At 37.8% G+C, this 13,436-nt stretch overlaps 1 protein-coding gene across 2 annotated transcripts in view; it reads right to left on the bottom strand.

The window, feature by feature from the left end:
* Positions 1 to 9,700, bottom strand: part of EPS8 (EGFR pathway substrate 8, signaling adaptor) — a 154,321-nt gene extending 144,621 nt beyond the window's left edge. Inside the window, exon 1 of one of the 2 annotated variants that reach the window (XM_054591397.1) lies at positions 9,481 to 9,700. The gene's annotated coding sequence lies outside the window, so the exon portion shown is untranslated. The remainder of the gene's footprint in view (positions 1 to 9,480) is intronic. The other variant, XM_054591395.1, reaches the window with a different exon arrangement.
* Between the last annotated feature and the right edge of the window lie 3,736 nt (positions 9,701 to 13,436).

Here is a 13,436-nt window from a genome sequence, read left to right as displayed (position 1 = left end):
CTTCTATTCTGCAGTACAGTGACAGCACATGACTTCACTCTTCAAATATTCTACCTGGCAGAGAGAGAAAATGAAAATAACTATAGGTCACAGATATGGGCGGAGGGGAGGAGGCCTTGTGGTAAGATGTAACTTTTAGTCTTGTTTGAAGACCCTTCAGAAGGTCATGGAGTACTCCACATAAAATTACTTTTTATATTATATGACTTCACTTGAGATATTTTGAATTTGAGTTCTAAAATTCCCTACATTGTTAAGGGGCTCCTACAGAAAAAAATGTTAATGGAAAATCAGTAGCATAAATTCTAACATACAAACAAAACCATGGTGGATCTTTTCTAATTAGCACAGAAATTGAATGGTGTTGCGATGCATTCCTGTTAAAATTAATCACTGCTAATGTATTTACTCTGGACAAACCAAGATTTCATTATCTCCATAATGAGGCTTTCCTACTTCCAAAATAATTTACTTAGTGCCCAAATAAAACGAAGGTGATGAGAAAGCTTCAATCATTCCTTTGTTTCACACCCTCCGGCCGCCTCAACTTAACCTCCACTGTCCCTAACCACCATGAATGTCTCTTTTATTCCGATTTCACTCTCCATGACTGAGGTCTCTCCAGGCAGCGAGGAAGAGAACAGTAACTGGAAAGATAGCAAAGTTAGGAAAGATACATTTTTAACTAAAGTTGTCAGAGGACTGAAAAAGCTGTCAGACTCTGGGGCCGGAGGATGGGGTAAAGCAGGGAGCAGAGAAGCAGGAGGAAGAAGGGGTATCAAGAGAAAACCCACATGATCACTTATCGGCTTCAAGATTTTTATGAGATTCTTTTCTACATAAGACCATGGAAGTAGCAAGACTTAAGATACTATGGAAAAATGTGAAATACAGCCAAGTAGAAATCATGCTTAAACTTTTTGTTTCAAGAATTTTGATAAAAACATAAGAAAATTAAAATAACATGAAAAGATGATACTTCAAATACTTTATTTTATAATTCTACAAAGACAAAAAATACCAATAAACATAAAATATAAAACTGATGATTTTTTATATTATTCTTTATATATCGTTCAGATTTGGCTATCACAGATGATTCCTGTTAAAATGGAAGATGAGACTTTAAGCAGATCTGCAAATTAATGCACATTAGAATCTTTATTAAAGTTATTTTCCTCAATAATTAAAAACACCATCTTTAACATACATCCTTCAGGCATAATATATTAATTCTACACCTTTACATGCACGAATATCATGTGAATAATGCTACAAGATTTGACTCAATGACTAGATTTTTATCACAGAAAGAATTCCATTGCTTTTAAATTATTCAGAATCTAACAAGGCCCCACAAAACAGCTAAATAAAAGAACTACCAACAAAATTAATATTGTCCCTAGACTAAAAGGATCCTGAGGTGTAAAAAAATTTCAGCGCCAGTTGTAGTACACAGTACTAAAAATACACGCTGTACATCAGAAGTTCTGGTAATGTAGGTAAACACAATAAAACAAGAAGACAACTCAACATTAAGACAGGGTTTCTAAATCAATTATTTCTAAATTGAAGAGTCAGTTAAATCTCAAGACAGTCATAAAACAGTTCAAGTTTTGAAAACACACTGGAAAGAGAAACTGGAGATTATTTACACACACAAACACAAACGGGGCATACTGTTTGGGTTGGCGGGGGTGGGGGACCTACATATAATAATGTTCTATTTTCTTCCATTCGTGACACTTAAATATATCTTCCCTCTCTTTCACAACTATATCTTTCTTCACACTTAAAACTGTCCTATTGTCTCATGTCTAAAATTAAAATCATCTTATTGTCTCTTCATGTCTAAAATTACTATTTAACTTCAAATCCAAAAATTATTGTAGAATACTAAATACACTGTATTCAATGTCTTTTCAAAAGTGACAAGTTTCACACATACTTCTCTTTACAGAACTGTTTTGTCACTTGTACTTTATTTTAAACATTTTATTTTCTAGAGAAAAATAGAAACAATATGACAAAACATTAGAAACATTAGAATCAACAGGAAAAAGTTACAAAGTTTAATTACCACAAATTTTAGACAATGGAAACATTCTGTTGTTGCACTAAATCAATAGTATATCAATATATATCAAAATATATCTATATTTTGTAAAATATATATATTTATAGAATAATAAATATTCTAACAGGTCTAATGGTGCTAAAAAATCTTTTAACTAAAATAAAATTCATATATCAATAACCTTCAATAAAAAGCTTTTAAAATGTGTTCCCTCTAAGTTTAAAATATTTTTCCTTTTTTTCTTTTTTTTTCCTGTTTTTTCTTTTTCCCTTATGTCAACAACACAACTTTTCAACTATAGAACTCTGACCTCTTATCAAGCACATAATTGATTCACTAACAACTTATTTTAGCACATCTCCAAGTATTAAGTTTCGGGCTGTGGTCAGAAATTGTTCAAAGTTTTTAGAATTCTGAACAGGTTAATATAAGACTAGATGATACCTTTGTGCAATGTCACATTCTAATGTTGCTATGCTGCTAAATATAAGCATGGTTTGAGACAGGACCTCTGATTTCACTCCAAAACACACAAGCCCTTTTCCTTAAGAAACTCGCTTGAGAATCACAGGACTGAAAAAGAACTACAAGAATGTATCAACTATATAAGGACCATATTCAGAAAGTCATAATACAATAATAGAAGAGGAGACTGATGTAATTCTTAAAACAGGTTTGGTATCTTTATTCTTTCCTACTAAAAAATGAAAAACAACGCGTTATTCAGTTCCTTCTCGTAATCCTGCAGGCTCTGTATGTAAGAAAGTGAAGGATTTCCACCACTCCCATCATGTCCATCCATTCTGCACAGGTCAAACAGATCCACATGTCAGCCTGGGCCTCAAAAATTCAGCCTGTAAAACAAGTGTCACGTCCTACAGCAAAGGCTTTCTTTTATAAATAATTTAAAAATTTAAATTACAGTTGATATACAATATTGTGTTAGGTTAAGGTGTACCACATAGTGATTAGGCATTTATACAACTTACAAAGTGAACCCCTTGATAAGTATAGGACCCATTTGACCTCATATACAATTATAATATCATTGCCTATATGCACTGTACTGTACCTTTCATCACTGTGAATATATTTTAACTGCCAATTATCCCTCATCTTTCCCACCCAACTTTCCCCCTGCCCCTCTGGCACCTATTAATTTGTTCTCTATATCTCTTGATCTTGTTTCTCTATTGTTTATTCATTTTTTTGTTTGTTTTTTACCTTCCTCACATAAGTGAAATCAGTAAAGGCTTTTCTGACTCCCTCAGCCACTGAGAACCTCTCCTTTCATCTATGTGCTGGGTTATAAATATTTTTTCTTTAAACCTACCCGTCAACAGCTGTATCAAGTAGGCACTATTTTAGTTTCCACTTCTTAGATATGAACACTAAGTTAGATAAGGTCTCTCTGATTTCAAAGTCCATTATTTGTTTGTTCAATATATACTCCCTTTAGTGCCACACTCTACTGAAACACCTGCTTCCCTCCATTCTCTGGGTTCCCTGATGACAGAATCTAACTCAGCTTTCTGTTCCCAGTGTCTGAACAGGAGAGATACTCAAAAAATTCAGAAGGAAGGAAGGGATACATTTTGTGAGTTTGCATCACATGTGGTATGCAATGCCTCAAGATAATAGGAGACTTAGTTCCCTGCCCTCAGGAAACTTATAATTCACCAGAAGAAAGGGAAAAACAATTAACTAATACTATCATTGCTTGTTTTTATTTCTCTTAATCCCCACAATTTCCTCTCTTTAAAGTAACCTCATTCTGAATAAACATGTTCCAACACCTCATACCTCAGGGGGATGTGGATCAGTCAACTGAAAGAAAAAAAAAATGAAAGACTCCGTGGATTTCAAAAACACAATCTTTTGATCCATTCTCATTTAGCTCAGTAGTCACTGACGTAGTTTACAGTGTTAAAGAGTAATATCAAGGACACCCCGATACTATCCTGGCACTTTGTATTTTAAGAGACACAGCACAGCCAAGTGAAAAGACCATGGCTTGTGGAGCCAGAGAGATCAGGGTCCCCATCCTGAATCTGCCCGTTTCTCCCAGGCGAGCCATGGACAAGTCCCTTTATCTTTCTGAGCCTATTTCTTACCTGTCATCTGGCACTAAGGAGACCTGCCTTAAAGAGCTCTTGTAAGAATTAAAAGAGATAATGAGGATAAGACTTAGCGGTCATAAAACTGGACGCTGGTTTTCGTATGTCAGATCTCTCTAGGTGCCTCTTGAAGGCTATTGGTTGTAACGTTAGTATTACAATATGAATACTTCTGGTCCCAATAACACAAAGGGTTTCTTGAAAGAAAGGTGCTTGAAGAAAGCCAGTTGTTGCAAGAGTAGTGGCATGGGTGAGATTCAAGACCATGCTTGTATGGTTAAGCCTCAAGTTTCCAGATGGTACACACGTCACCTGCTGCTTCTCAGCGTTCACGCTACAGATCCCTTACCTCGGATCCTCTTTGTGAAAAAAGAAATCTTTATGATTTCCAATGGCTACATCTAATAGAACTGACAGATATTTTTTGCATTAACAATTCCATTTTCCACAAAGAAGAATCTTTAAGTTAGCGAGGAAGGGAGAAATAAATTACAGTTGGCCCTCGATAGTCATGGGCTCTGCCTCCATGGATTCAAACAACAGATGATCAAAAATGCTCAGGAAATAAAAGGTTAAGCTGTTGCTGATGTGCACTGTGTCGTTAGACTTAGAATGGTTGCATTTAGACTGGGAGAAAATATTTGCAAAACACATATCTAATAGAGTGCTTACAGCAAAAAGATATAAAGAATTTTTAAAACTCAACAATAAGAAAACAGACAACCCTATTAGAAAATGGGCAAAAATTCAGAACAGACATCTCACCAAAGAAAATACACATATGGAAAATCAAATATGAAAAGGTGCCTGATATCAAATGCCATTAAGGAATGGCAAATGAAGGCACAAATGAGACATTACTACACAGCTGTTAGAACGCATAAAATAAAAAAAACTGACAGACAACAGTGAGGAACAAAAGGAACTTTATCAAACTACGTAAGACATAAATGAACTATAAATGCATATCACTAAGTGAAAAAAGACAGTCTGACAAGGCTGTATGATTCCAATTACATGACATATGGAAAAGACAAAAATAGAAAGAAAGTAAAGAAAATCAGTGGTTGCCATGCATATAGGGTTAAGGGAGTGATAGGTAAAGTACAGGAGATGTTTAATATGTGGAAATTATACTGTATGATACTTTGATATTGTAACAATGGACGAAATTATGCATTTGTCAAAATCCACAGAACTTGTCATTGAGTGAAACCTAACATATTCAATTTTTTAAAAAAAATAATGTAGATCAGAGGATCCCAGGATGGAATGCAGATTGTGGCAAAAGGATCAAACTATATCATACATTTCTGCAGCAACCTCACTAAAGGGGGTGGAAGGAAAAGGAGTGAGACTAAAAGCAAAGAGAACCGCACATAAGCACTGCATGCTAATTGATAAAGTGTTTCTACTCCCTGTAAAGGGAGTGCAGGCTAACCATTTCAATACTCTTATACACATACAATGGAATTGACCAATTAAGTAAATGGATGGCAAATGGTGGGAGCCAGCTTTCTTCTCACTGTCAGAGTTTACAGGTAAGCAAGGGGAGAAGGCCCGAATGGTATAGGTGGTAATGGACTGGGTAGACTAATAGATATCCATATAAACTCGTATTTAGCTTAGTATGATACACACAGTTACACAGAAAAATATGTACAGGTAAGTGTATACACATGGATTTGTATACATACATGTATTTCCTGCTGAATCAGATGAGAGAGGCTAGAAGCAATGACACCCCAAGGAGCAACACGAACACTTAGCAACCACATCTTGATTTCTAATACCATTTCCCAAGAAAATGAACCAGATTCTTTCTGGCTGAATCTAGGACTGGGGAAGGAAATGGAAATATACAAAATGAGCCTGGAGCATCTTTCAATGCTAGAAAGTGTGGAAGTGATTTTTAAAATATGATGGCGCCAACTGAAAAAGCTCCCAATGGTCAAAGCTAAAACATTTAGAGCAATAAAATAAAGTAGGATTGGATTATAACCTAAAGTGTAATATATTTATATCCCGATAAATGTAAGTAAATGATTGAGTTCATAAATAAATGGGGAGAAGAGACAAATCTGTCATGCAGAAGAATTCCAAATAATTTTATATAGATATTCCACTCTCAAGAAGCATAACTCTCCACTCAAGTATGGGCTGTGCACAGTGACTTTCTTTTAAGAATACAGACTGAAAAGAAAGAAAAGAGTAAATTTTCACTGCAGAAACCTAACAAACACTGCCTTGGCCAGATGATTAAGATCACTATCAACAGTGATAAATCATGTTGATAGCATGCACCCTTTATATGATGTAATAAAAATAACATTTTTACCTCCACGATCTTCCTCCACAAAACCCAAAACCTCAGTCTGATTATGTAAAAAACTTTACTTCCAATGAAGAGGCATTCTAAAAGATGCCCGACCAGTACTCCTCACAACTGCGCAGGTCATCGAAAACAAGGAAAGTCTAACAAACCGTCACAGCCAAGAGGAGCTTAGGGAGACCTGCCTACTAAGTGTAATATCCTAGATGGTAGGATCCTAGAACAGAAAAAGGACAGTAGATAAAAACTAAGGAAATCTAAATAAAAAATAAATTTCAGTTAGTAATAATGTACCAATACTGATTGATTAACTGTAACATAAGATGTTAATAAGAGGGGTAACTGGGTAGGGGGATAGATTGGAAATCACTGTGTTAACTTTATACTTTTTTCTGTAAATATAAAACTGATCTAAATATATATTTTTTTAATAGTCTCATTTAAGAAAGTATCTAGAAAGCACTGAAGATATTGTAGTGAAGCACTGAAGAACTTCACACTGCATATATTAAACTTAAAATATTTACAACTATTCTGTTACAAGACTTTTTTTTAAGAAAATATTTTTCAGTCACTAACAGCTGCAAACAATTTCATGCAGTAATTCCCAGCAGGGGTGTATTATAGCTGAAATACTTTAAACTAAAATTCCACTTTTTCCCCTTACATACCATTACAAATGCCTGAAAGTTTGTAACCTATTATAAACTTATTTTGTTTTCTGATGACCTAAATGGCTATCAAATATGCTTTACAACTCAGAAAAGCTAACCTGAACTTTATATAAATCAGATCAGTGCTAAAATACTCATCCAACAAAACTCCAAGCATCTGAAGAGAGACATGAGAAAAACTACCATCTTTTATTCTGAATACTGTATTTTCCTATATAACCATGGTTCAAGCGAGCTGCTGCAGAATTAATATAGGTAAATGAAGAAAACAGGGGAGTCGGCAGAGGAAGAAAAAAAGTAGTGGTGCACATGTGTGTTGTAGAGTGTAGGCAAAAGTAGGACTAGGATTTAAAGTGTTAGCAAATAAAAACATCAAAAGCAAAGAACATAAAACCTATGTCATACTATATAAAAGAAAAGGGCTTCTATCTGAAAAGCATCAGCATAGATAAAAAACTCAAGCCAAAAAAAGCTAGAAATAAAAACAAAATGAAATTTTTACATTTGGTCAGAAACAAGCGAAGTGTTCACAATTAGACATTAGATTTCTGACTGGGAACAAGGATAAACCATTCTGCAAAAAAAAAAAAAAAATTACCCTGAATACTACTTAATTTAAAGTGCTCCCTGCCAAAAGACTGAAAATCACTATAAAATGATATTGAATGACACTGGAGAGTGGAAGAAAAAAATATTTCAAAGGGAATGTACCAAATATTATAAAATGTGGTATCTCAGAATAATGGAATTAAAAGCAAGTTTTCTTGTGTTCTGCTGTGAAATGAGTAACTTGTGGAATTTTAAAGAGTCTTAATCTGTGAATTCTGCACTAAAGCCATTCTATACAATGTCATTACATTTGTGATACATTCTAATCTACCCTTTACATGGCAAGCCTATAAAGTGCATCATTTTTCAAATTGTAAGTAAAAGTGTGAACCCATGGCCAAAAATTTTCCAGACCAGCAACTTAAAAACTATAGCAATATGTCTAGAAAACTACAAGTCAAACAGAAAATCTATCCTAGGTGAGAGGATGACACTGACTTTAATTTCAGCGGCCACATGATCTAAATTACTAGTGTACACTTTCCAAAACCCAAGTCACTGTAGAAGAATGGCATCCTTTCAAGAGAAATAAATTAGAAGCAACACACAACACAGTTGTTTGTTGTTAATACATATATAAAGAAGCCTTCTGGAAATCCTTTCTCCTATCTCCCCAGAATAACAAAGCCAAAATCAAGCTATTCCCATACATCTGGGAACAAGTTTTATCTCAACTCTGAAGATATGAGCTGTCCCTCTTATTTGAGGAGAGAACTGAAACCTTTAAAAGAAAAGCAATAATGCATTTCATTGAAGGATTTTATTTTTTCGTTTCTTTTTCTTTTTTTTAAACATGTTTTATAAAGGAGCATTCTGATTCCTAATGCTCTACCGCTCTAGATCTGTGTGCATTTGAAATCCTAATATCACAGTGTCCTACCCCCAAAGAGATTACAGCAGTACTATGGGAAAAGAAGGATTTGAGATACAATGCAAAGGAAGAGAACAATCGGTGCAAAGATTCTGCCTACAGGTAGTCCTTGAAAGGAAAGAAAAGAGAGTGAGCTTAGGAGGAGCGATCAGGGTCTACAGACGTGGGGAAATCCACTCCAAAGGCATTAACTGAAGACACCAGAAAGGCCATCTTCCCAAAAGTAAAATGATGAGTGAAGCGGAGAGAGCTAAGAAAGGAAAGTCAACAGTAATTAGGAATGACAACTGCTCAAATATAATAAGCTGTATTAATTTGAGGAGGTAGGCGCTGGTGAGACCTTGTCCCAAAATGTCAATCTGAAAAGACCCCCTCCGCATTTGGGGGTGGGAAGGGTAGCTCTGAAAACCCCAAGTCCAAGATCAACTGTGAAAAGAACACTCGTTCTGCAGTCGCCCCACCGCCCAGAGAAGCGCAGGTGTATCTGAGGAAGCTCAGGTTACCAGGAAATATACAGGGACACAGTGAATCTTCTCTGCTCACCCATCGCAGAGCCCCGGGTGCGACGGGCGGCTCGGGGCAGGCGCCCGAGGGTGGGTACCGGCTCCCAGCGCACCAGGACCCGCTGCGCGGACGCGCACACCTGGCTCCGAACACCAGTTGAAAGCTGTGAAAGTGAATGAAGGCGGACGCGGCGCCTGGCACCGCTCCATCCAAGCACACAAAGGCGGATTTTTAAAATCGAAGGAGAGTTCAAACCGTCCGATCCTGGCGGGCGCCTTTCGCGGAGGGGCTCTTACCTCGGATCCGCCTTCGGGGCCGCGGCTTTCCCTGGAGGTGCCTCGAGCCCAGGCGAAGCAGGAGGGGGCCAGGGGAAAGCCTCCGACCTGGACCGCGCCCTCCCAATCCCCCGCGAGCCGCCGAGCCGCTGCCTGCACCCAGCTTCAGAGAAGCGATCTCCCGCACTCGCACAGCGCGGATCTCGCGCTCGCCGACACCGCCCCTCCAGCCGCTGCCAGTGAAGTCTGGATCTGCCCGCCCGCTCGCCCGCTCGCCGCTAAAGCCGGCCGCGCGCTGCGCATGCCCAGTAGCCCTGTGAGTAGCGTGTCCGCGCGCGCGCGCGCGCGGCCGGGAGCTAAATCCGCTCTCCGGGTCTTGCCTGCAGCCGAGCCGCGGAGTATCTGGTCGACCCTGAATGCCAGCGGCAAATAGGCGGGTGAGAGCCGGTGGGCGGGAGGGGAACGGAGGAAAACTATCGAAGCACCTAGTTATCAAGGCTGCGATCAAAGCCGGACCAAGGTTGGTGGCTGCAGACAGGTTTCCAGAAGTGCCCTGGCTGGACTGACTAGCAACTGGGAGACGTAGGGTAGAGGTTCGCCCCGGGCAATGTTCTGGTTCACAACTCAAGTACCCAACCACCTGCCAATCTTCGTTGGCGTTCTGGAGCCTTCCAGCCTATCTCCTCTCTTTTGTCATTTTCTTATTTTTTGTCTCCTCAACTCAACGCTGTACACTCATGGCATCGAAAGACCTCCGTTACGTCCGTGGGAGTTTCTAAACTGCCTGTCCTTATTAGTTCCAACCAGCAAGTCCAGACCCGCTTCTCATGCCTGGCCTGAAAATAATATTTTTCACTTGGCTCCTGCCAAGAGCTTGATGTGGTTTGTAGTGGAGGCTTCTTTCAGTTAGCGCCTCTAGTAACATAGGCAAACGTGCAACCTTCGCCTCCTCCTTGAGTAGCTCATAGAGCCACTAAATGAGAAGTTCATCTGTGAACACTGTATTACTCTTCAGACCTCGTTTGTCATAGCTACGGCCCCAACCTGTTGACTTTTTCAAAGTCAGTTGACTTCCAGAAGTCAACAAAAGACTATCAAGTAAACTTGATTAAAATAGATTGAACCTGATTGCTTTGTGAAGCAAAGAAAAAGTGGTTAGGGGAAAGGAGATTTCAGACCAAGGTGGAAATTAAAGCCATTATGCTATAAGTTGTAATAGGTGTTAAGTCAAGTGCCGTATCTTAAGTAGGAACCCTCTCTCCAATATTCCCACCACACCACCATCCACTTGAAGTTTTCTAATGGTGGGAATCTCTATTATTATCAATTTATGTATAATCATGACTATTGAATATTTATGCCAGGAACTAAGCACTTTTATCTATTATTTCTAACCTTAAAATGGTAAGCTTTATTATTCCTATTTAGTACATTAGAAAAATGAAGCTCAGAAGTTTTATTCCTTTTGCCAAAGCCAATGCTAATGCCAGAATTAAAATCCAGATCTGCTTAACTCTAAAGCCTATGTCATATGATTTGTGATCATCAAATCAACTTCCCTTAACCTACACGGCTGGTACTGATTCTGCCCCCAGGAACCACACAAAATTAATCTCATTCTTTATAGACATCGCAAGCCCTAAAATGTTTAAAGCAAAACATTGATATAAAGAATTCTTAAGACTCAACAGTAAGAAAACAGGCAACCCTATTAGAAAATGGGCAAAAGTTCCAAACGGATATCTCACTAAAGAAAATATATTCAATATATGTGGAAAATCAAATATAAAAAGATCCTTGACATCAAATGTCATTAAGGAATAACAAATTAAAGCAACAATAAGATATTACTCCACACCTATTAGAATGCATAAATTTTTTTTAAAAACTGACAATAGCAAATGCTAACAAGGATGAGGAGCAATAGGAACACTATCAAACTACAATAAAATATAAATTAAGCTTAAATGCATATCACTAAGTGAAAGAAGTCAGTCTGACAAAACTGTATAATTATATGATATCTGGAGAAGACAAAGCTATACAGACAGTAAAAAAAAAAAAAAAAATTCAAAGTTGCCAGGAGTATAGGGTTGAGTGATAGGTACAGCACAGGAGATGTTTAATGTGTTGAAATTATTCTGTATGATATTTTTGGTATGGCGATGACTTTTTAGATATAATACCAAAGGCATGATACATAAAAGAAATAATTGATCAACTGGACTTCATTAAAATTAACAACTTCACTCCATGAAAGACAATGTGAAGAGAATAAAGAGACAAGCCACAGCCTGGGAGAAAATATTTGCAAAAGACACATCTGATAAAGGACTGTTCTCCAAAATGTACAAAAGACACTTAAAACTCAACTTTAAGAAAATTACCCAATTTAAAAATGGGCCAAAGACCCCAACAGACTCCTCACCAACAAAATATGCAGATGCCAAATAAGCATGAGAAAAAATGTTCCATGTCTTATGTCATATGGGAAATTGAAATTAAAACAGGAATGAGAAACAACTACACACCTATTAAAATGGCCAAAATTCAGATCACTTACCACAACACTAAATGCTAGAGAGGATCCCAAGCAACAGAAATTCTCATACATTCCTAGTGGGACTAAAATATTACAGCCAGTTTGCTAGAGTGTTTGGCAGTTTGTTATAAAACTAAACATACTCTTTTCATACATGTCAACAACTGTGCTCTCAAAAGACTTGAATACTTATGTTCACACTAAAACTTGCACATGGATATTTATAGCAGCTTTATTCATCATTGCCAAAACTTGGAAACAACTAGGTTGTCCTTCAGGAGGTGGATGGGTAAATAACTGCAGTACACACAGCGAGTGGAATATTACTCAGAGCTAAAAAGAAATGAGCTAGAGTCATGAAAAGACGTGGAAGAACTTTACATGCATATTACAATCTGAAAGACTATATACTGTATGATTCCAACTCTATGACATTCTTAAAAGGATAGCACTATGGAGACAGTAAAAAGATCAACGGTTCCTCAAAAGGCTCTGCCATCTTCTCCCAGCCCCTCCCAGAGAGAAGGTAGGACGGATCCTGGGGCTGGGTGGGAGGAGGGGACTGCAGAGCCGGCGGGCTCCTTGGCCCGAAGAAGGCCTCCTGCGCTGCTAGTCTCTGAATAGGGACATGGCATTCACCATTATGGGAGAACTTCTAATACATCCATCCTCTCCAAATACAAGAATTCCTCTACTACATAAAGACTATATTCAGAAAGTCATAATATTAGAAGAAAAGGCTCATGCAATTCTTAAAACAGGTTTGGTATCTTTATTCTCTCCTACTATATAGTACAATGAATACTCTATTGTGCTGTTACTTATGAAAATGAAAAACAACTGGTTATTTAGTTCTTCCTAATAATCCTGTAGGCTCTGTAGGTGAGGAAGCGCAGAATTTCCCACCACTCCCATCATGCCCGCCCATTCTGCACACATCAAACATATTCATCTTTCTCCCTAGAATGCTCTACAGTTCAAACTCATACTCTCATTCTGGGCCTCAAATTCATCTCTGAAACTCAAATGTACAATGAGACTTTTCTGACGAACCTGTCCTTTCACCTACGTGCTTGGATATACTTCTCTGAGTTCCCTGATGACAGAATATAGAGATCCCATCTAACTCAACTTTCTGTTCCCAGTGTCTGGCATAGAACAGATTCTCAACAAATGTGGAAGGGAGGGAGGGAAGAAAATGTAATAATGTTCAAATTCCCCTGTGAGGAAAAACTCATCCCCTTCTGAACATTCTAAACATAGATCTGTTACAAGTGTAATTGTAGGTGCTAATTTCATTCAACAAACATTTTGTAAGGTTGTATCACCTGTGGTATGCTATGCTTCAAGATAACTGAGGCTTAGTTCCCTGCCCTCAGGAACTTTACAGGAGGAAAGGGAAACACAATTAACTAATACTATCACTGGTTGTTGT

The sequence above is a fragment of the Pteronotus mesoamericanus genome, unplaced genomic scaffold (genome assembly GCF_021234165.1).
Source record: "Pteronotus mesoamericanus isolate MK-2021 breed Mesoamerican mustached bat unplaced genomic scaffold, CSHL_Meso_final scaffold_21, whole genome shotgun sequence".
NCBI lineage: Eukaryota > Metazoa > Chordata > Mammalia > Chiroptera > Mormoopidae > Pteronotus > Pteronotus mesoamericanus.
The sequence above is the reverse complement of the archived record's forward strand: the minus strand, read 5'-3'. Positions and strand labels throughout refer to the sequence as shown.